We start from the raw sequence: 24,817 nt of genomic DNA, 5'->3' as shown, positions 1-24,817 counted from the left end.
CTCAATCAGCTGGCTGCCAGAAAGTGATATAGCAGTGGTGTGCAAAATCAGAACTTTAACAAGTCTGCACCAGTGAGGGACATCCTTCCTGAAAGGTGCTCAGGTGGCAAAGCAGAACACAATCCTAGGTGGGACAGTATGGTCTCAGGATCCCTGGGTTCACAGAAAGAACAAGGGATTTTAACTGCAGCAGAGTTCCCTGCATCAACACTGGAAGCTGGCTGCAATTAGCAAGCCCAGGCAGGAGTGGGCTTTCACGTCAGTGTTGCCATAAACCTTGAACTGCAGCATGATCAGGTGACTGCAATCCAAGCAGGGACATGGCAAGTAGCAGAACCATGGTGAGACCCTCTCTGCACCACAGGAGCATGGAGGGTGCTCAGGTGGCATGGATCCTTTAGGCAAAGAGGTCCCAAAAGTAAATTGAAGAGAAAGGAACAGAGACAATATACAGAAACAGTGACTTTACAGGTAATACAAATGGCACTAAATTCATATCTTTCAACTTTACTCTGAATGTAAATGGGCTAAATGTTCCAATCCAAAGACATAGGGTATCAGATTAGATAAAATAGCAAGATCCATCAATATGGTGTCAAAAAGACACTCATTTAGACTCAAAGACACCTCCAGATTGACAGTGAGGGGTTGGAGAACCATTTATTATGCTAATGGACATCAAAAGAAAGCTGGGGTGGCAATCCTTATATCAGAAAAATTATATTTTAAACCAAAGACTGAAATAAGAGATGAAGAGGGACACTATATCATACTTAAAGAGTTTATCCAACAAGAAGATCTAACAATTATAAATATTTATGCCCCATAACTTGGCAGCAGCCAATTATACAAACCAATTAATAACAAAATTAAAGAAACACATTGATAATAATAAAATAATAGTAGGGGACTTTAACTCCCCACTCACAGCAAAGGGCAGACCATCCAAGCAGAGATTAACAAGGAAACAAGGGCGTGGGATGACATACCAGAGCAGATGGACTTCACATATATATTCAGAGTATTCCATCCTGAAGCTACAGAATATACATTCTTCGCAAATGCACATGGAACTTTCTCCAGAATAGGCACAAACTGTGTCTTTTTCAGACACAAACTGTCTCCAGACACAACTTTATCCAGACACAAACTGTGTCACAAATCAGGTCTCAACCAGTACCAAAAGACTAAGATTATTCCTTGAATGTTTTCAGACTACAAGTCTTTGAAACGTGAACTCAATCACAAGAGGAAAGGTGGAAAGAACTCAAATACACGGTGTCTAAAGAGCATCCAAATAAAGAATGAATGGGTCAACCAGGAAGTTAAAGAAGAATTTTTAAAAATTCATGGAAACAAGTGAAAATGAAAACACAACTGTTCCAAACCTTGGGATGCAGCAAAGGCAGTCTTCAGAGGGAAGTATATAACAATGCAAGCCTTTCTCAAGGTCTCAAATACACAAGCTAACTTTACACCTAATGGAGTTGGAGGAAGAGCAGCAAATAAAGCCTAAACCCAGCAGGAGAAGAGAATTAGTAAAGATTAGAGCAGAAATTCATGAACTAGAAACCAATAGAACAGTAGAACAGATCAATGAAACCAAGAGCTGGTTAATTGAAAGAATTAATAAAATTGATAAACCCCTGGCCAGACTTATCAAAAAGAAAAGAGAAAGAACCCAAATAAGTAAAATCATAAGTAAAAGGGGAGAGATCACAACCAACAACAAAGAAATACAAACAATTATAAGAATATATAATGAGCAACTATACGTCAACAAATTAGACAATCTGGAAGAGATGAATGCATTCCTAGAGATGTATGAACTACCAAAACTGAACCAGGAAGAAATACAAAACCTGAATAGACCCATAACCAGCAAGGAAATTGAAGCAGTAATCAAAAATCGCAACACACACACACACACACACACACACACACACACACACAACACCCCCCCACACACAAAACAAAACAAAACAAAACAAACAAACAAACAAACAAAGCCAAAACTAGAGTCCAGGGCCAGAAGGCTTCAGAGGAATATTCTACCAAACATTTAAGGAAAAATTAATACCTAGTCTTCTAAACCTGTTTCAAAAAATAGAAATGGAAGGAAAGATTCTAAACTCTATGAGGCCGGCATTACTTTGATCCCAAAACCAGACAAAGGCCCCACCAAAAAGGAGAATTACAGATCAATATTCTTAATGAATATGGATGCAAAAATTTTCACCAAAATACTAGCCAATAGGATCCAACAGTACATTAAAAGGATTATTCACCATGACTAAGTGGAATTTATTCCTTGGCTTCAAGGGTGGTCCAACAGCTGCAAATCAATCAACATGACACTCCACATTAATAAAAGAAAGGACAAGAACTATATGATCCTCTCAATAGATGCAGAAAAAGCATTTGACAAATTACAGCATCCATTCTTGATTAAAAGTCTGCACAGTGTAGGTGGAGAAGGAATATATCATAAAAGCCATATATGAAAAGCACATGGCAGGGGTGCCTGGGTGTCTCAGTCGTTAAGCGTGTGCCTTTTGCTCAGGGCATGATCCCGGCATTCTGGGATCGAGCCCCACATCAGGCTCCTTCGCTGGAAGCCTGCTTCTTCCTCTCCCACTCCCCCTGCTTGTGTTCCCTCTCTCACTGGCTGTCTCTATCTCTGTCAAATAAATAAATAAATAAACTTTTAAAAAAGGGAAGAAAAGCACAAGGCAAATAACATTCTCACAGAGAAAACTGAGAGCTTTTACCCTAAGGTCAGGAACACAACAGGGATGTCCACTCTCACCACTGTTGTTCAACATAGTAATAGAAATGCTAGCCTCAGCAGACAGCAAAAAGAAATAAAAGGCATCAAATAAGCAAAAAAGAAAACAAACACTCAGTCTTCACAGATGACATGATACTCTGTGTGAAAAAACCAAAAGGCTCCAACTGAAAATTGTTAGAATTCATACAGGAATTTGGCAAAGTGACAAGATATAAAATCGATGCACAGAAATCAGTTGCATTTCTATACACAAACAATGAGACAGAAGAAAGAGAAGTTAAGGACTAGATCCCGTTTACAATTGCACCGAAAACCATAAGATACCTAGGAATAAACCTTACCAAAGAGGCAAAGGATCTGTACTCAGAAAACTTTAGAACACTCATGAAAGAAATTGAGGAAGACAAAAGAAATGGAAAAATATTTCATGCTCAAGGATTGGTAAAACAAATAATTGTTGAAATCTATGCCACCTAGAGCAATCAACACATTCAGTGCAATCCTTATCAAAATACCATTAACATTTTTCTCAGAGAGGGAAAAACTAATCTTAAAATTTGTATGGAAACAGAAAAGACCCCAAATAGCCAAAAGAAAATTGAAAAAGAAAACCACAGCTGGTGGCATCACAATTCCAGATTTCAAGCTATGTTAAAAAGCTGTAATCATCAAGATGGTATGGTACTGGCACAAAAACAGACATATAGACCAATGGAACAGAATACAGAACCAAGAAATGGACCTTCACCTCTATGCTCAACTAATGTTTGACAAAGCAGGAAAGACTATCCAATGGAAAAAAGACAGTCTCTGCAATAAATGGTGTTGGGAAAATTGGAAGGCCACATGCAGAAGAATGAAACTGGACCATTTCCTTACACCGTACAGAAAAATAGACTCAACATGGATGAAAGATGTAAATGGGAGACAGTAATCCATCAAAATCCTAGAAGAGAACACAGGCAGCAACCTCTTTGACCTTGGCTACAGCAACATCTGGGTAGACATGACTCCAAAGGCAAGGGAAACAAAGGCAAAAATGAGCCATTGGGACTTCATCGAGATAAAAAGCTTTTGCACAGCATAGGAAACATTCAGCAAAACCCAAAGACAACCTACAGAATGGGAGAAGAATTTTGTAATATTTTATCAGATAAATGGTTAATATCCAAAATCTATCAAGAACTTATCAAACTCAATACCCCAAAAGCAAATAATCCAGTCAAGAAATGGGCAGAAGACATGAACAGACATTTCTCCAAAGAAGACATACAAGTGGCCAACATACACATGAAACAATGTTCAACATCACTCAACATCAGGGAAATACAAATCAAAATCCCTGTGAGATATTATCTCATGCCAGTCAGAACAGCTGACTCTATTAAACTCTGGTTCTCTTTTAAAGGCCAAAGCAATATTCTCCAATGTAAAATCAGTCACATTACCTCACAGACTTATCTTGCTTGTTTAAAAGAGACTTCCCACTGACATTAAACACTTACTCTGTACTTCCTCCTGATTCAATTGTCCTCTTATACCCTGTTACAGAAGCCCAGGATGGAAAATCCTAGAGCACACCATTTTACACAGGGTAAATTGCAGTCTTGAAAGCTTTGGGATTTTTATCTGCCTCTGCCTGACACAGGATTTTGAAGTGATCACTGGATGACTAGAATGGAATTTGCCATCAATGAATACTCAGGGGTACTATTACGAGTTTTCCATTTCAATGAATTTCCTGTTATTAATCTCCGTCATTTAGCAATTTAATAAGTAGACAATAAAACCAGCAGCCTCCAAATAGAGACAGAGTTCCAAACCTTTGGCAATTAGCAGGACATCAGTTTGTTCTGCCACTGTACTAACCACTGCAACATCCACCAGAGAGTCGAAGTCCACTGACAAATGAAACCTCACCCATGAATCCTAAATGAACTGCTATCAATCCACGGGCTCCCAGAATGCCCAGCAGGCGGCCTGGAACTCAATAAGCTTCCAGAAATATCTGACTCAACACCTCATTTGTCTTTTCTGCTGTTTCAGGAAAATTCAAAGCAAGAAATTACAATCCGTTCTTAACAGATTGGCCACATAAGATAACTTCTTTACATAAGGCAAAAATATCAAGATGTTTGTACCAGTGGGTTTTCAATCTCCCAAAAGCAGCTGTGACTACCTAAAGCAAAAACAATAGTAATGCATTGTGGAACTGATAACATGCAGGAATAAAACATACAAAAGACTGGAAGGAAGAAGACGGAAGTTGGAAAGATTCCTATATTATGCAGGCAGTGGTATAACATTATTTGACGATGTACTGTACTAAAGATGTATTCTCTAAATGCTTGACAAACAGTTAAAATAAAGTGACATGGCTAATAAGGTAATTCTGGAGATGAAATAAGACATTTTCTTTAAAAGCTCAGTGATAGGCTGGTCGGTGAAGGGTATTAAGGATGGCACATATGGCATGGTGTGCTGGGTGTTATACACAAGTAATGAATCATAGAAAAGCACATCAAAAACTAGGGAGGTACTGTATGGTGATTAACATAATAAAAAATACTATAAAAAATAATCTAAAAAAGCTCAGTGAATCCAAATGATAAATAGAAACATAAAAGAAAATGAGAATAGAAAACAAATCGCAAAATGGTAGTTTTATTTATTTTTTTAATGATTTTTTATTATATTATGTTAGTCACCATACAGTACATCCCCGGTTTCCAATGTAAAGTTCGATGATTCATTAGTGCACCATGCAATACGTGCCCCCCTTACTACCCATCACCAGTCTATCCATTCCCCCAACCCTCTCCCCTCTGAGGCCCTCAGTTTGTTTCTCATAGTCCATAGTCTCTCATGTTTCATTCAAAATGGTAGTTTTAAACCAAACCCCATCGATAATCACATTAAATGTATATGGTCTACCTTGTTCCCCAAATAGATAAAGAACTCTTACAACTCAATAAAAAGACAACCCAACTTAAGAATAGGCAAAGGACTCTAACAGACATTGTTCCAAAGAAGATAGAGAAATGGCCAGTAAACCCATGAAAAACTTCAACATTAGTAGCCTTCAGGGAAATGCAAAGCAAAGCCACAAGATACCACTTCACATGCTCTAGGATAACTGTAATCAAAAAGACAGAAAATGACAAGTGTCAGAAAGGATGTGGAGAAATTAGAACCCTCAATAATTATTGGTAGGAAGATAAAATGAGGAAGGCATTTTGGCAAAAAAAAAAAAAAATGGCAGCTCTTCAAAATGTTAAAGACACAAGTTATCGTAATCCAGCAGAGCCACTCCTATACTGAAAAGAGAGCTGAAAACATATGTTAGGAGCGCCTGGGTGGCTCAGTCTGTTCAGCATCAGACTCTTGATTTTGGCTCAGGTCATGACCTCAGGGTTGTGAGATCCAGTCCCACATCAGGCTCTGCACTGAGTGTGGAGCGTGCTTAAGATTCTTTCCCATACAGCCACTCTGGAAAACAGTATGGAGGTTCGTCAGAAAGTTAAAAATAGACCTACCCTACAACCCAGCAATTGCACTACTAGGTATTTACCCAGAGGATACAAATATACTGATCCGAAGGAGCACCTGCACCCCAATGTTTATAGCAGCAATGTCCACAATAGCCAAACTATGGAGAGAGCCCAGATGTCCATCAACAAATGAATGCATAAAGATGTGGTACAGGGTGCTTGGGTGGCTCCGTCGGTTAGGTGTCTGCCTTGGGTTCAGGTCATGATCCCAGGGTCTGGCGCGGGGATGAAGCCCCACATCAGGCTCCCTGCTCAGCAGGGAGTCTGCTTCTCCTTCTCCCTCTGCCCCTCCCTCCACTCGTTCTCTCTCTCTTTTAAATAAACAAATGAAATCTTCAGAAAATAAAATTTAAAAAAATATGTGGTATAGATATGCAATGGAATGTTATTCAGTCATGAAAGAAAACGAAATTTCACCATTTGCAATGACGTGGATGGAACTAGAGGGTATTAGGCTAAGTGAAATAAGTCAATCACAGAAAGACAATTCTATGAGTTCACTCATATGTGGAATTCAAGAAACAAAACAGAAGATCATAGAGGAAGGAAAGGAAAAATAAAATAACATGAAATCAGAGAGGGAGACAAACCAAAGAAACTTTTAACTATAGGAAGCAAACCGAAGGTTGCTGGAGGGGAGGTCAGTGGGGGGATGGGGTAACTGGCGATGGGCATTAAGGAGGGTACTTGATGGAATGAGCACTGGGTGTTGTATGCAACTGATGAATCACTAAACTCTACCTCTGAAACTAATATTACACTATATGTTCATTAATTGATAAACTATAAATATAATATAAATTAATTTATAAAATAAATAAAATAAAATTTAAAAATAAAAATAATTTAAAAAAAGATTCTTCCTTACCCTCTCTCTCAGCCTCTCCCCCCCGACTCACACTCTCTCTCTCAAAGAAAAAGGAAAGTATATGTCCACACAAAAATTTGTACATATTCGTGGCAGCATAGTTCATACGATCCAAAAAGTGGAAAAAACCAACAAGTCTATCCATTGACAAATGGTTAAACCAAAGTGGCATGTCCATAAAGTGGAATACTGTTCAGTAATACAAAGGAATGAGATAGCGACACATGATACAACATGTATCCACCTCTGCAGTGAAGATGAAGAGACCGTGAGGTTTGATGATATTGAGGAGAAAACGATATGGAGGCAGCAAGTGTCCCAGGCCCTGGCGGAGTTCCATCGTTGCAGGAGAGTAAACATACGGCAGACTATAGCCATGATAGATGTTACACGCTCCAAATCATGAAAAACAGTCTCGCATTTATGAATGGAGAAAAAGGAATTCAGATATGGAGGGGAAGGAAAAAGAAAGGAGGAAGAGGGAGATGTTGATGATTTCATGGGGAGTAGCCAGCCAGAATGCCTTGGAATACACTCAACAGAATCTACGAAATGGTCTATGTACATCTCATCAAATTTCTGTAAACAAACACCTATAGTGTTTATAGTTACAGATGTGTTTATATAGTTACAGATGTATTAAAAAAAAATCTCCAGTCAAGAACCTAACTTTCCAGTACAGGAAGAGTGAAGTAAAAAGAGCAAACTAGGGGCGCCTGGTAGCGCAGTCATTAGGCATCTGTCTTCAGCTCAGGGCCTGATCCCGGCATTCCGGGATCGAGTCCCACATCGGGCTCCTTCACTGGGAGCCTGCTTCTTCCTCTCCCACTCCCCCTGCTTGTGTTCCCTCTCTCACCGGCTGTCTATGTCTGTCAAATAAATAAATAAATAATCTTAAAAAAAAAGAGCAAACTAAAGTTAAAACAAGCATAAGGGGGCGAAAACAAGCATAAGGAAGGAAATAACAGAGTAAACATAAGTGAAATAGTATAAAACAAAAGAGATGAGCAAACAAAACCAAAAGTTGGTTCTTTGTAAAAATCAACAAAAATGACAAACCTTTCACTAGACTGACCAAGAAGGAAGAGAGAGAACATTAAAATGATTAAATTTTGGAATGGGAGCATTACTGCCCACCTTACAAAAATAAAAAGGATTATAAGGGAATGTTATGAACAGCCAGCAAAGTAGGTCACCTATATGAAATGGACATATTTCTAAGAAGACACAAACTACCAAACCTGACTCAAGTGGAAACAGATAATCTGAACAGACCTGTAACAAGGGAAAAGATCAAGTGAGCAATAAAAAGAGTATATCCCAGGCTTGGAGCTCCCCGGCCAGCGGCCTCACCTGACCCTCAGCACCATGGCTGCGGTGACAGCGACAGGGATGGCCTGGCTCTCATGGGCCCAGGGCGCTAGGCCGGCCTCCCACAGGCAGTGGCACCAGGGGGCGGCCCGGGCGCAGGTGGCGGGTCCCCATGGGGCCGCTGGGCCACGGCGCGCCTGGAGGGCCGGGAGGTGTTGGAGTACCTGAGGAAGACGCGCTGGGTGACCAGCCCGCACAACTCCTTGCAGGCCTCGGTTGACGTGAGCACCTGCCCTTGAGCTTCATCTCGCGGAGCACCTCGAGATCTTCACACCCTCCCTCCCTCCACCCCCACTGGGCAGTGGCAGCGGTGGCCATGGCTGGGCGCCCCAGAGCGTTCCAGGCCAGCCCAGGCCCGATGCCAGCAGCGACTTCTACCTGCGCTGCCCCGGTGAGAACGGATGTTTGCCCTGTTGGTGGACGCCGTGTTCCAGAGGCGCAGGGCACCACCGGATAACGGCCGCGCGTGTGCACCTCCAGGTTCCCGAGCACAAATCTCAGGATCCCGTTCACTGCCCCGTCCGGTGAGAAGACGGAGAAGTAGGAGGCTCCCAGGTCCCGGGTGAAGCCTGTGCAGGCCCACATCTTGGCCCTGACCATCCACATTCCAAACGCCATGGCCCCCTTCCCTCATCAGCCCCCTTCCTTCCCCCACCAGAACCCAGTGCTGCCAACTCCTGCCCATCCAGCCCCCGGGGAGCAGGGTGATACCAGCTGACCTCAAGTGAATGGCCGACAACTGGCAGCCAGAAAATGAAAAGGAAGCTTCTGGTGGAGACAGCCCCAAGAAGGATTCAAAGCACCTTATTCCTATGCAGAATTCATAGGACAGAAAACTACGATGGCTCCTGAGAAGCAACTTACCCTAAATGGAATTTATACTCACATCGCTAAAAATTATCCATACTACAAGACAGCAGACAAGAGCTGGCCGAATCCAATTCACCACAATCTCTCTCTGAATCCTTATTTCATCATAGTAACACGTTCCCAGGAAGAACCAGGCAAAAGGGCTCATTCTGGAGGATAGATCCTGCCTCTGAAAGCAAATTCATAGAGCAGGCTTTTAGGAAAAGATGGTCCATGGGCATGCCTTGCTTTAGAAACCCTCTGGGACCCCTCTTCTCCAGAAGTGGCCCAGCCTCTCCCAATCATGCTGGAGTGCTGTCTGCACTCGCCAGTGGTGCCCAGACCCCCAAGAGCCTGTCAAGGGAAGTTTCACTGGCCCCCCTGGAGCCTGAGCCCAGTGCCTCACAGCCTAAACTGGCCATCATCCAGGAGGCACGGTTTGCCCAGGGTGCACCAGGCTCCCCTCTGTCTCGTCAGCCTGTTTTAATGGCCGGGCAGTGGCAGCTGCCACCAACGATCGATCGATCCCATCACCTACACGGTCGCTGCTCCCGTGACCACCTCAACCTCCCAGCAGCCTGTAGTGCAGACGGCGCACGTCGCCCAACAGATCCCCGCAGTGTCTGTCACCAGTATGGCAGGCCTGGCCCCAGGAAGCACGTACACTGTTGCCATCCAGGCTCTGGTCACTCAGGCGGCCGTGCTGGCCCCTCCTAAGGCAGAGTCGCAAGACAATAGAGATCACAAAGAAGTAAAAGTGAAAGTGGAACCTATTCCTGCCATTAACCATGCCACAGCGGGCGCTGCCAGCTGGATCATTCAGGAGCCACAGACCACCCCTGTCCACACGGTCACCACAGTGCAGCAGGCACCTCTAGGTCAGCACCAGCAACCAACAAAAACTGTCCCACGAAACGGGACTCACCTGATGCCAATCCCTGCCGCTGGCCGTAACCAGGTGAACAATGTGGCGAGTCCTCTGGACACGATGGCAACACGTGCATCGTTGTCGACCTCCCTGCCCACAAAGCGCCAGAACGGCGACAAGACAGAACAGCAGGAGCTGAAGAAGGTCCAGACGGAAGACGGCGGCGACAACATCATCATCACCCTGCGTGTGGCAGCCGGCAGGGAGAAAGGTGTCCAAAACCAGCGACTGCGACAGCTTTTCTTACTTTAATATTCAACTCCGTGGTGCCAAAAGGAGACACCACCTCCCACCGACACTCGGAGCACGTTGTCTCGGTGGGTAGAGGGTCCGGCCGCTGGACTTCACCTCAGCACTGAAAACACACAACTGAGGTGGCCTCAAAACTCCTAAAAGACAGAAGTCACACCTGAACAAAACCTCAGACAAAAAAACCTGGTTTGGCAGTGTCTCCCCATCCCCAGCTCAGCTTGTCACTCCACAGCAAGATGCTGGGACAGGCAGGGACAGTCCCCACCACCCTCCCAGGACCCTTGGGGCTGGCACGGGTAGATGAGACAGTAGTTCGTGGTTCACACATGCAATTAGAATATTTTGAGGTGTACTTTCTTTACAAAATAACGGGGTCTTTGACATCTGCAGGTTTTCTGTGTTACCAGATGCATCTAGGATGGACAGACAGACTGGACAGATGGACCCCCACGCTGGGCCCCAGGTTAACCATGACTGAAAGAACTGCTGGACTCGGGAATCTGCTCTTAACTGGGTCTCTTTCCTGCTACTTTTTGTTGGTTGTTCTTCTGTGTTGACTTTGCTCCTTTGTGTTGACTTCATAAAATAAAACAAGCCTCCTAAAAAATACTACTAATAATATATTTTTAAAGTATATCCCAGCAAGAAAAACGCAGACCCAGATGCCTTCACAGTGCATTACACTAAACACTTAAAGAATCAATTCCAATCCCACACAAACTCTTCTAAAAAGCAAAACAGAAGGTAATGCTTTCCATCTTAATGATTATGAATCCTGAGGACACTCATGATACTGCCCAAAACTAATTCTCCTAAAACTTCACAGTCTCTTCCTCTTTATTCCCCTTCCCTGACTTTCTCTCTTTGCTTGGGCATCTCATAAAGTCCCATTTCCAGACCTTTCCCTCTTCCCTTGATCGCTTAGCAGTACCTATATCTCCGGTAGTCATTTCAAAGATAAAGCTCTGGGGAAGTAGGTAAGCCATTTCTTTTTAAATCACTATCTCCTCTGACAGGGCTCTGTACATGATCATACAGGTGTGCACTGCCCAACCCCAGGAGAACTATTCACATCACACACCTACAGATGTGGATCCCCGTTCCGATTTTTCACCTAATGGTAGTAAAGCAACATTATTTCCCAAAAATCAGTAATTGCAACCATATCATAACCAATTGTAATTCATATAAAAGTGCCACAATGACCCTGATTTTGATATTCCTAGTGAGTGAGGGCTAAGAAGGAAACTAATGATCTCTTAATGGAAAAAATTTGATGCTCTATACTCAAGACGTATGATTATTATGAAACAAGCCAAATCTAACTTATCCTTTTCACACGAAATCTCTCTTTCTGACCTTCCCCTCTATAATTGTTTCCAACAATCACGTAGATTTTAAGTCTCAGGCTAACTCACTCACCCCTCTGATCTATTATTCTACATAGCAGAGTAAAATTCATCTGCCCCTGGGACATAATAACTGGCACAAGAAAGGGGTTGGTGACATTTGCTGACTGCAGATAGGATGGGTACCATGTACACAGTGGAAGCTTGAGGACAGCCTCTTGGGCTGACCAGCTTCCCGTAAACGCACGGATTTTTTACTTTTGCTCCAGGAATCTATGTGAAAGCAACATGTACAAATTCTAGAACCATCTTTCAACTGTCTGTCATTTCATGTTGAGCCTTTTTGAATTAAAGACATCATTCTCAGGGTTCTTTTTTTCATTTTTCTTCTGGAATTCACCTTTAAATACTACACATTGCTCTCCTGAGTGTGACTAAGCTTTGGGATTCTCCGCCTCCTGGATACGTTCTGTGTGCATAGCTTGGTTCATTGGCCACATTGATTCATTTACATAAGTTAATCACATTGTAACCACAACAGTTTTCAGAAGGTTCACTGGAATATCCAACATGCCTTTGTTAACTACTTATCCTTACCACAGAGAAACATTTAGCAATAGAGTAATCAGTGAGACAAGACTTATCATGGCTCTCTAGAGACAACCTCTGGTCTTTATGTGATATTGGCATGAGCAAGAGGACCATTAAAAAGTTGAATTCTCCTCTGGGTCATCTTAAGAAGTGGTCCATATGGACCTGTAATTTGTCCAAAGTAACCAAAATCTAGGCTTCTTCCATTCCTGAACTTTGTGCATGTTTGGATTACAAACACCTAACCTCTTGCGTGTCATTTGACCCAGCAGAGCAGAAGCAAATTAATACCCTACCACCCTATTCCTTTGTGCACAGCTCCCTTCATTATGAAGAGAAAACACAGTGTGCACAGAGAATTTTTAATCTATGTTACAGCTGAATACTTCACCAGGGCCCTGGAAGGGTAGTTCGTCCATACAATTCACTTACTCTCTTCATTTCCAGCTGAAAAGGTCTGTCATCTGATGTCTAATTAGGGAGGAGATTCAAGATAATAAATTCTTATCATCTCAGAAATTTGGAGCTAGAAGAACCCATAGTACCTGTTTTGTCCATTCATTTTGCAGGAGAGAAAGCAGATGCTGCAGAAAGATACACAACTTGTTTATGGTCACACAGAAAGTGTGTGACCGAGCCCGGTCTAGACTCTGGTCTCCCGGAACAGTGTTCTCCAAACAAAAACTGGAAGAGCATCTGCTACCTGAAGACACATCAGGAAAAGAATCAAGAGATTGCTTTCATTTAGCATAATCTCCTCCAGTCCCGTCCATGTTGCTGCAAATGTTGGGTAATCGTTCTTTCTGATGGCTGCGTAATATTCCACAGTATATATAGACCACATCTTCTTAAGTGAAATAAGTCAAGCAGAGAAAGACAATTATCATACGGTTTCACTCATTTATGGAACATAAGAAGCAGGAAGATTGGTAGAAGAAGAAAGGCGGGTAAACAGAAGGGGGAATGAACCATGAGAGACTATGGACTCTGGGAAACAAACTGAGGGTTTCAGAGGGGAGAGGGGTGGGGGAATGGGATAGGCTGGTGATGGGTATTAAGGAGGGCACGTATTGCATGGGCCACTGGGTATTATATGCAAGTAATGAATCATGGAACTTTACATCAAAAACTAGGGAGGTACTGTATGGTGACTAACATAACATAATAAAAAATATTATTATTTATAAATGGACGGCACTGGAGGAGATAATGCTAAGTGAAATAAGTCAAGCAGAGAAAGACAATTATCATATGGTTTCTCTCATCTATGGAACATAAGAACTAGGAAGATCGGTAGGAGAAGAAAGGGATAAAGAAAGCGGGGGTAATCAGAAGGGGGAATAAAGCATGAGAGGCTATGGACTCTGAGAAACAAACTGAGGGCTTCAGAGGGGAGGCAGGTGGGGGAATGGAATAGGCTGATGATGGGTAGTAAGGAGGGCACGTATTGCATGGTGCACTGGGTGTTATATGCAACTAATGAATCATCGAACTTTACATCAAAAACCAGGGATGCACTGTATGGTGATTAACATAATAAAAAATATTATTATAAAAAAAAGAAAAAAAAATTTCTCACTTGACTACATCTAGTTACAAGAGAGTCTGGAGAAGGAAGATTTGCTTTGTTTTACTAATTTAAAATGACTTTGTAAAAATAATCCAATGTGCTTTGTTCCCTATTTTTTCTTTTTATAATAAAAAATTTCAAACATAACAAACAAAAAAATGACCAGAGGGACACCTGGCTGGCTCAGTCAGTCGGGTATATGGCTGTTGATCTCAGGGACATGAGTTTGGGTCCCACAACGGGAACAGAGTTTTCTTGAAGAACAAAACAAAAGTACATACAAATGACCAAAGTCACTTAGGCTCTAACAATTGAGCTGGTCAGTGGTGGGATGGATGCTCTCACCTGTTCATTCAGCCACTGGGCCCTGAGGACTCAGTGCCAATGCCGCTAAGCCAACCAGGTCCTCCCTCGAGGAGCTCAGGGTCTAGAGGGGAAGATGGACAAAACATGAAAGAAAAACGTGAATGAAAAGAGCAATTGTTCCATAGAAAAAGAGCAAAGTGCGACAACTGGGTCCTGAACTCCCGCCAGGTGAGGGGTCCGAAAAGGCTGTGCTGAGGCCACAGTGAGATTTCCTGCAGAGGAGAAGGAGGAGCCAGCCCTGCACCAATCCCAGTCTACGTAGCCCGGCAGAGGGCACCGTGGTGCAGAAGACTGTTGGAGGCAGAGCTTGACGTTGCCGGAGTGGAGGTTAGACAGGAGGCAAGGGTGGCTGGAGGAAGCTGAGGAGGAGAATGGGGGTGGGGTGTCAGAGGGGCAGGGCCAGGGCAGCTGAACAGTCACAGTGCCCTGCTCCTCCTGCTGTGAGACCCCATTTGCCCCACACTCAGTGCCTTAACCTAGAAACCCTTATTGTCTCACAGTCTAAGGGAACCAGGAAGAAAGAAGTGCTCAGCTGGGTGCTCCTGCCAGAGCCTCTCAGGAGGTTGGGGCTGTTGTCAATTACAAAACATGATCTACTTCACTTAAAACCTCAGCTCACTCAGTGGTGTTGGTAGGATTCAGTCCCCATCGAAGGCCTGAGTTCTCCTCTGTCTGTTGTCCCTCAGGGCCAGGTCACAAGCATGTGTCTATGTCATGGTTCCACGGATGGGCTTGTTCCCTTCTGGGCATCTGAGTGAGGACAGGAGTCAGAGTGATTCACAGATAGGCACTGAGCTACTAGAACCAAATCTCAGAAGGGGCTTTCGATCAAGCTGCCATCTTTTGTGTGATGGAAGTAAACCACTAAGTACAGACTACACTTAACGGGAGGGTTTACACAAGGAGTGTACGCTTGAGATGGGGATCACAGGGAGCCACTAGGGAGAGAAGGGGAAGTCCCCAGGAGGGCCCATGCCTTGCCCAGAATCACAGACTAGTAAGAAGGCAGAACCAGGCCTGAACCCAGTTCTCCGAGTGTCCTCAAAGGTGGGGCCATGGCTGAACCTAGCTACTCACTGGGAGCTCGGGAAGAGGTGGTGTTCTGGAACTGGCTGTAGACCTGGAGATGGTATGGGGGTGGGAAGAAGCATCGACATCCCAGGCAGGAGGCATCCCAGCACGTACCTGTCTGAGGAGGAGCCCAGGCCAGGGCAACCCACTGACGGCACCCCTGTCCACATGACACCCAGAGGAAAGGAGGGATGGCTCGTGACACACGACTGGCAGCGTCTAGGGGTAAGGGTGGGCTCAGCCCCTCTAAGCCAAGGCTCCAATAGCTTCTGCAGGGTTTGCCTTGGAAATTAGAAAGCCTAAGACCTGGGAAAGCTATTTCCCATCCACCCCTAGGTGGGACTGGGCCTGCACAATAGGAGTACTGGGGCACACACATGTGCACAGACACACACACAACACTAGGGACTGTGGGTGGGATCGGAGGAGCTACAGACTCAGAGAAGGTGAGAAAGGAAGAAAATGTGGTGGCAGGTATTCCCTACGTGCGACACCACTCCCCCAATTTCTTAGATGGTATCCCACCTATGCCTGTGGACTTCTGCAAGAAGTACACGCTGGAATAATCCCTATCGCACAGGCAAGACACAGACCATCCCTGACAGGCACAACGGCTTCTCCGGGGTCCAAAACAGGGAAGATGGAGAGTTGCATCAGAGCCCAGGGGTGTTTCCAAGCTGGGGCCCTGGCTGCACCCAGACCTTCCCTGGGGCCTGTGGAGAGGGTTGTGTTGGTGTCACTGGGTACACATTTGGCATGGCATGCAGAAAGGGGATGACCAGTCGGCAGCCCAGAGCACTGTCTGTGCAGGTGCTAGTCCAGGTGTGGACTCAGGGAGGGGATCCCAGGAAGTGAAGTCACTTCCCTGATAACCGACCCCAACGGAACTCGGAACCCCGGTCACCAGGCACCCACATTCTAGTGCGGTCCCGTATCAGGCTCACTTGGCCAGAGACATTCGATAGTGAAAGATGTTCTCTTGCTGCGTGCCCATTTTCCGGGGCTCTGGCTTCCAGAATCCCCGGGGTGAGGGACGTTTCACATGCTGCAGACACTGGCTCAACCCGCGCCCCCGACACCTCAGGGCCTTTGCCAGGAGGTGCCGGAAGGTAATACCGAGCGACCTAGGCCAGGCCAGGCCACCTCTCCGAGCCATCCCTGGGCAGCCCCATTCCCCCAGTTTCAGGGAAAGAGGGGTATGTGGGGGAGGTCCCGCCCTGGGCTGGAGGAGGTTGCAGGGCAGTGGATACCCTGGTGATGCCTTCATGTTCACACCGATGCCACGGGGGGGTGGGGGGGGCAGGGTGGAAAGAGGATTCCCGAGGTGCCTCTCACCAGGGCCAGAGTGAATCCAAGGCCCTCGAGCTGTGTCACTTTTCTCTCCATGGTGGAGCTGCGTGCATCCTGGGGTGTGGTGTGTCTGGAAGGGAGTCCCCTGGGGCTGAGGACCAGCCAAGGCAGCCAGACAGACCTCTGAGGCCTCCCGCCTGGCTGCCGGGCACTGTCTTTACAGAGCTCCACACAGGAGACGGGGCAGGAGCTGAACGATGGGATCCCCTGCCCCACCTCCTTGAAGGACAGGAAGGAGTCCCCTACTGCCAACAAAGTCCAGCGCTGGCTCAGGGTGAGTGGAGGTGCCGGAGGGACCCAGCACCCAGGGCACCGATGCGGCACAAAGGGACCCAGATCCCAGAAACCAGCCTCTGGGCTCCTCGGGGCTCCGTCCTAGACTCCTGCTCCCATGTGAACCCGGATCCCCATCCCCTCCCCAAACCAGCCCTCAGGGCCCTGCCACGGCCTTGGCCCGATGCACAGTCCCTATCCACATATCTGTACGAATATCAGAAAAGCGACCTTAAACCACCTCTCATCCCTTGCTCGAGATCCTGGTGAGTTGGGAGACTTTTCCCCAAAGGGGCATGGGGCTCACGGTACTATGCCTATTGCTCTGCCCTTTGGTTGTAAAGGAGCACATCCCTGGGGCCCCTCCAGGGTCCGGAGCAGGCGCCTCCTTGTGCTGCACAACATTCCAGAAGGCCCATCAGTTACCGCAGCCATTGAGCCCTTCACAGATGCAGGACGTTCATGTGATTCCCTTCTGTTGCCACCTCACAGTGCTGCACGGAACATCCTACGTACCCTAAAATGCTGAGCACCCCCACCCATGAAACAGTCTCTGTGTTCTCAAGCGTGGGATACATCGTCAGAAATCACAGGGACGATGCCCTTAGTGCAGGGAGAGGCTGTCAATACTCAGCTAACGATCTGACCTGAGATACCAACGTCCATTCACACACCCCCCACCTCACATCCTCCTATTGTTGCCATTCTCCCTTTTCCCTAAAAGGATTGCATGAGGTATTTTTTTGAGACACAGACAGAGATAGAGACAGAGACAGAGACGGGGGTGGGAGACACAGAGGCAGAGACAGGATCCTCAAGCAGACCCCGCCCTAAGTGCGAAGCCTGAGGATGGACTCGATCTCAGGACGCGCGCATCATGACCTCAGCCGAAACCAAGAGGCGGACCCCGAACCCACGGAACCAGCCAGGCACCTTGCTCCTTTTGTCTACTGTGGGCCCTCCTGTCCCACCTCTTTGCCTACGTCACCGAGAGCCTGGGGGTTTGCTCTGGGCTCCAACCCCCAACCCTCCTGGTGACTGCAGTGAAGACCGCATGTCTCCCCTGTCCCACCTCAGGCTAGAAAGGCCTCAACCGGGAAGAGCAATGGGACCTGCGTGGTGTGGCCCCAACGGGCAGAGCTGCTGAAGAAGCGAGTAGAACACCTGCTGCCCGCCTTCCTAGCCAGAGACCTCAGCTACGTCTCCACGTTCCTGGCCACATACAGAGCTTTTGCTACCACCCAGGAGGTGCTGGACCAGCTGTTGACAAGGTGAGCACCCTGCCCCTCCACAGCCCAGTGGGATTTGCCCACCTCGTGCTTGGGAGTCTGGGGAATGCCACCCAACTTCCCGGAGCCTCAGTTGGCTCCTCGGACTGGGGCAGAGTTATAACAGGGACTCAGTGGGGTCCTGTAGGCTAAGGACACCTGGGTGCCTGGCCCTGTGGAAAGGTCCGCTACAGGGGCTGTGGTCGTGCTCGTGGACCATCGTCCCGCTCCCCATGAAGAAGCCTCTGCCTCAGCCCTCACCGTCACCACGGTCTTGAGCTGGGCTCTTTTCCCCTTGGAAAAGGACATCTGACACTCCATCTGGGCTCTGTGTCCTGGGTGAGACCAGAGCAGGCATGCCCGGGGATGAGCAGGGGGCCCCAGGCCCACTCAGCTCTCTGGGATGGGGCTGGTGGGGGCCCTGCCATTCATCGAGCATAAAGGATGGATGCCCTTCTAGGTGCAGACCTGCAGACGCTTCCCTGGGCGCCGACTGTGATCCCACGCACACAGCAGACAGCACCCGGGAGCACCCCAGGGCTCCATTCTAGTCGGCAGTCAGACAGTGACACTAGATATGATGAGAGGGAGGGTTCACAGGACATTTCATGCGATCCCCCCACCACCCCTCCGGCCTCCTCTAGCTACGGATGCGTCCTCTCTTCCTGGGACGAGATCGGCGGAGCCCAGGAGCAGCGGGGCATGTGAGTGAGCTTTGGCTAATGCACAGGGCCCTTCCTTCTTTGAGAGGGCAGCGACGGGACTGTGATCTGGGGGCTGCTGGACCCTCATCCCACACATCTGCAATTCCTGTTGGAGGGTCCAGGTCTCAGGGCTTCTTCTGCAGAAGAGGAAAGGGGTCCTGGAGAGCCCTGGGTGGGGTGTGGGCACTGTGGGAGAGCAGAGGGGGCTGGAGGGCAGCCTCAGCCCCTAACAGTGTCATTCCCCATCACCGCCGCCTCCCAGCCCTGTCTCTACCCCAATCCTGGGACCCAGAACAAAGGGCATGGCTTCCACACATCTGGTGGAACGTCGACACTGGGTGCTCAGCAGGTACTCAGAGGAGACCCAGGGAGGGCTCGGGGACTGGACGTCCCCCACCCAGTGGGAGATTGGTGTCCACGGAAGGACACCCTCTCCTGGCACCTACTGAACGAGGCAGCACGTAGGCACAGGAGGGGAAGTGGGAGGTATCGGGAGGGTCCTGGGAAGGCCAGGGATGGGACAGAGTCCCTTTGTTCCCTCCTTGGTTGGATAGACACAGAGCACTAGTGTGCACTGAGGGCAATGACCACGCCAGACACGCCACCCCTCCCTGCCCACGTGCAGTGGAAGTCACGCGGCAAGTGGGCCGGGAGACTGAGCAGGGCGTCCAGTTTCCACGACGAGGACAGAAATGGTCACACCAGGGGTCAAGGGCTCCCACTCACAGAGGCTTTGGGCCAGCCCCTCCTCAGTGACCAGGTCTGCCTCAGGCAGGACTGCCACATCACAGGTGGACATGGAGTAGGAATGGGCTCTGACAGCCAGGAGCCGGGGACCCAGGGGCCCAGGTTCCCACAGGGGTTCCCTGGGGCATCCGTGTGGGAGGTGCCCCGTCCTCTGACTCCTCTGCCCACCTGTCTGTCCCCAGGGCCATCTCCTCCATCCTGGGCACCTGGCTGGGCCACTACCCTGAAGATTTCTTCCAGCCCCCAGAATTTCCCTGCCTAAAGACACTACTGGCGTACGCAAGGCTCAATGTGCCAGGCTCAGACCTGGAGCAACGTGCCTGGCTCCTCCTCTCTCGGCTGCGACATCTCGAGCCCGCTGGGCCAGAGGCTGGGGGTGAGGAGGACTGGGGGTGACTGATGGAGGCCTGTGGAGGGGAGAGAATGGGCCACACAGAGCAAGCCTCCGCAGACTGCAGTGTGGCTGGGAGCAAGGAGTGGTCTCAGATCACTGTCCCCATGGGCTACAATATGGGGAGACCACCCAGGGACGGGTTCTTAGACTCAGACAATATTGAGTGGTGGGCAAAGTTGCCTTCATTTGGAAGGGACATGGAAAGACAATCATGATGACCACACTTTCTCTTCTTGGAGCCACAGCAGCGGCCCCAGAGCGAGATCCGGAACCGTGCCGAAAGCTAGTCCCAGCTCCCACTGTGCTGCCTGCTGCAGCTTCAGAGCCTGAGCTGGAAAACCCCATCACTGCTGCTGGAGCTCAGCAACTCAAAAGAGCAGGGACGTCACCTGCCGTGTCGGGCCCAGTGCAGCTGGTGGTCAGAGCTCTGATCCACCGTGAGGATGTGCCTTTGGAAAGCCAGGAGCAGGCCCCAGCACTAGCTAGAGAGGTCCCTGAAGGGCCCCTGATGCCACCTGCCCTGTCGGAGTCGGCGCAGGACAGACTCACAGCTCTAAGTCCCTGTCAGAAGCTCCAAGAGCCACCTGTGCCCTTGGCAGCCCCAGAGCCAAAGCAGGCTCCAGTCCTAGCTATGGAGGTCCCTGAAGAGCCCCTTAGGCCACATGCCATGTCAGAGCCAGCGGAGGATATACTCACAGCTCTGACTCTCTGTCAGGAGCTAGAAGAGTCACCTGCAGCTTTGGAAAGCCAGGAGCCCGAGCAGGCTCCAGCAACCACCTCTCTCAGTGGAGCAACCGGCCTCGGCCCCGGAGCAGCAGTTCCTGCTCGCTGAATCCCCAAAGGATGGCTTCCCCTCCCCTGTCCTTCCAGTGTTTCTAATTTTTGCGTTGTTCATGCACCTATTTCATTGCTTAATATATTCTGGTCTATAAATAAAGGATAAATTGAGTTTTCATGGAATTTTACTCTGATCCTTTTACATTGTACTTCTAGGTGTCATTAGGTACAGAGTGTTTCACAGCCTTGTCCTTCTACAGTATTTCCCTCCCAGAGACTCCCGTGCCACTCATCAGATACTGTTCATTCCCTCAGCCCAGTCCCTGCAGCCACGGCTCCCCTCTCCGCCTCTGTGAGTTGCTTCTTCTGGGTTTTCATGTGTGTGGGATCAGACAGTGTGCCCTTTTTGTATCTAGCTACGTAACCTATGAGTGATTCATATTTTTTTTCAGTTTTTTTTCTCTTAAAAAACAAACAAAACCAAAAACAGAAACAAACAAACAAACAAAAAAACCCCATTTTACTGCAAAGGAATATTCCTGATACAATACTGCGCATGTGAAGCCCCAAAATGAAATGTTTTCATGATCTGGGATAGGCTTCCCTTTTGTAAGTGTGACCCAAGAGCCAGAAATATCTGGGTTCATGAGACACCTTCAAAATCTTTCATTTTCCTGGATAGGCCAGGTTTCAATGATTCTAATGTGCATATTAGAAAAATATTAAGACTGCATATTAAATCTTCCTCTTTATTACAAACATATCAGGTAATTAAAAAGTTCTCTAAGGTTTTAGCCAGATTACGTTTTGTTAGTAAAATAGTGATGTAAATATGAAGAAAGGAAGACACATTCCTTCTACCTTCTATCACGATAGCCCATAACACATGGCGGCCCTCTTCCAGTCCTTTCCCTTGGAGTGTATGGGTGAGTGTGTGGGGGGAGGGGGTTTGCCTGTGTGTGGGATAGGGTGGGGCAGGGAGGGTTCCACAGCTGGGCTCTTGTGCGGCCTGAGGTCCCCACAGGGGACAGGCACTGCTCCTCCTGTCCCCTTCTGCATTCTCAGGGGCTACACATCATTTACTCAGCAGCACCACCTGCCGAACAATTGAGACATCTCCAATTCTTGGAGTCTCATCCTTAAAGTGAAGAGTACAATGTGCCCTAAATCTCTTTTGCTTTAGGACTGTTTCCTAAAAGCACAATTTCTGGAACACACTTTAGTCCCATTGTGGGAGTATTGGCTTCAGGGTCCTCTATCTATACTCTCTTTCTTTCCGTGGAGCCTTGCTCGGGAAAGGAGGGTCCCCGGAGACTAGAGATGAACCCTGAAATCATGAGGAAGACAAGCCCACAGTGAGGCCATCAGGCTACCTGGGCGGGACCCGTGGAGCAGGGAAGAGCCTCTCCATACCGCCCTCACGGATCCTCCCTCCACAAGCATCCCTGCCCCACCACACACACACACACACACACACACACACACACACACACCCGTCCTGGAACACCCCTCATCCAGACCCCATCCCGGGACACACCCCAGCCACTCCAGCCCCTCCTGCTCTAGAACTCAGCTTCTAAGTAGAGCAACCGGGTCCTGCTTCCAGGCCAGCAGAGGGGCGTCGGCCAGGCCACACTTGTCTGCTTGCTCCGGGTCCATCCTTTTTGGGCCTTGTCCTCCCAGGAAGGAACCAAGCTCTCATGGCAGCTCAGGTCAGTGAGTCACAGACATGACCTGAATGTGTTCATCCATATGTCCACTAGGTGGCAACAGCAAGAACTGCTTGAACCTCTGTGAACAGGGGGGACCTTTACTGAGGAGGGAAGAGAAGGCTAGCTGAGGACAAAGCCGGAATTGACACCCCACACACACCCCCACCATGGGGTGTCCGTGACATTCCTCAGGCACTCCTGGCTGCCCTAAAGGGCAAAGAAATAGTTAACCTATAGACACCACAATCCTGCAAGACTTAAGTCTCCCTCAGTTTCCCAATGTCTTAGCAGTTTACAAGAACCAAGCATTTCTATCAATAACTTAGCTTCCTGAAGGGAAAGTAGATACAATGAAATGTCCTTATACTCTGCAGCCTCCAGGAAGTTCCCAACCGTCTTAATGTTCATGCCTTGCTAGAGGGCAAAACCACCTTCCCGAGACAATGGCAAGGCCTCTGTACCTTGTGAGTCTTCTTTCACATATGCAAGTATTATCTCAACCTCCCTTTTTCCTTACCTTCTCCCAACCCCATAGTCTACCATCAGCCACCCCTCACAAGCCAGGGCAGCATCTCTTTCTGCCATGGGTCCTGTCATAAACCACCAATTTTGCACCAAAGACGTCTCAAGAATTCTTTCCTGGTCGTCGGCTCCAGATTCCACCCCCACTGAACCTCACCTGTATTCCACAACCTCCTCATTTCCAAAGCACACTGGGTGCTCATGGAAGCTGCAAGATGGACAGAGCCTCAACCGGCAGCTTTGGCACTGGGCATAGCCCCTCCACACCCCTCAGGCTCCTCCAGCAGTGACCCCCTGCCCCTGCCAGCCCCAATTCTTGATAACCCTGCAGTTCAGTTGTTGTGAGAGCGGTGCCTACGCTTCCTGCTCCAGACACAAGTGAGGAGAAGGGAGAGATCCCTCTCCTTGCACAAAGTCGGTTGACGGGGAGTCCACTTGATCGGAAGCTCTCCACCTGGGAGCCCTGCAAAGGACAGAAACGCTGTGACCCTCCGCCTTCCCCAAGGAGCTTTGGTGTGGGGAGCACCGCAGAAGTCTACAGAACTTGGTGCACAACAGCATCACACCTCTGCGCCTACAGATGAGGGCGGCCGTTTTTATTCTCACCCTTTCAAGAGGCAGGGAAAGCCCTCTGGGAACACAAGGCACACAGAGCAACCAGCTGACCCTGAGCCCCACCGGGCCCCCTGGCAAGGGGCAGTGCATCCCCGTCCAGGCAAAAACACCTGAGAATCAGCGCACTAGGCCCCCGCCCCCCGAAAACGAGGTGAAAGAACAAGTGAACAGCAAGTTTACAGACCAAAGAGGATGGCCAAACTCCAGCGCTAGGGGAAAATAGCACCTAGAGCTTGAGGCTTTTTCTCATGATTCATTTCTCTCTCCATTCAAAATTTTCCATTTATTTTTTTCCCTCTTTTTTTCCCTTTCCAACTACTTTTTTTTTTTTTAATTTTAGCAACTCTTCATTTTTCAATCTTTTCTGAACTGTCATTTTTTACATGGACATTTTATACATATATTCTTCATTTTTGTTTTCTTGTTTTTTTTTAAAGAGAGTCTTTTTTTTTATATATACATTTTATTTATTAATTCGACAGAGATAGAGACAGCCAGCGAGAGAGGGAACACAAGCAGGGGGAGTGGGAGAGGAAGAAGCAGGCTCATAGCAGAAGAGCCTGATGTGGGGCTCGATCCCAGATTGCCGGGATCACGCCCTGAGCCGAAGGCAGACGCTTAACCGCTGTGCCACCCAGGCGCTCCTATATTCCTCATTTTCGGATTCCTTTCGCTATATATATATGAGTTTGGCTTTCTTTACAATTTTGGGATTTAGTGACTTCCAACACACAGACCAAAAGACAATCGGGACCAAGTGGATCACCCAGTTTTGTCCACCCTGTGAGATCCCAATCTCTCTCTCCCCCATCCATTCTTCTCTGGGAAAAGTGACTAGAGGGAGGGATTCACAGCAAAAGAAAGAGCCAGGGGTAACACTCTCTGCCACTGATCTAAT

The 24,817-nt window shown here is 47.8% G+C and overlaps 1 pseudogene; it reads left to right on the top strand.

The window, feature by feature from the left end:
• Positions 1-7,361: 7,361 nt before the first annotated feature.
• On the top strand, positions 7,362-10,610 carry LOC123789957 (forkhead box protein K2 pseudogene; annotated as a pseudogene).
• The last annotated feature ends 14,207 nt before the right edge of the window (positions 10,611-24,817 follow it).

The sequence above is a fragment of the Ursus americanus genome, unplaced genomic scaffold, assembly GCF_024610735.1.
Source record: "Ursus americanus isolate L20-20 unplaced genomic scaffold, mUrsAme1.1.p SCAF_132, whole genome shotgun sequence".
NCBI classification, from domain to species: domain Eukaryota; kingdom Metazoa; phylum Chordata; class Mammalia; order Carnivora; family Ursidae; genus Ursus; species Ursus americanus.
This window is presented reverse-complemented; position numbering and strand designations above follow the sequence as displayed.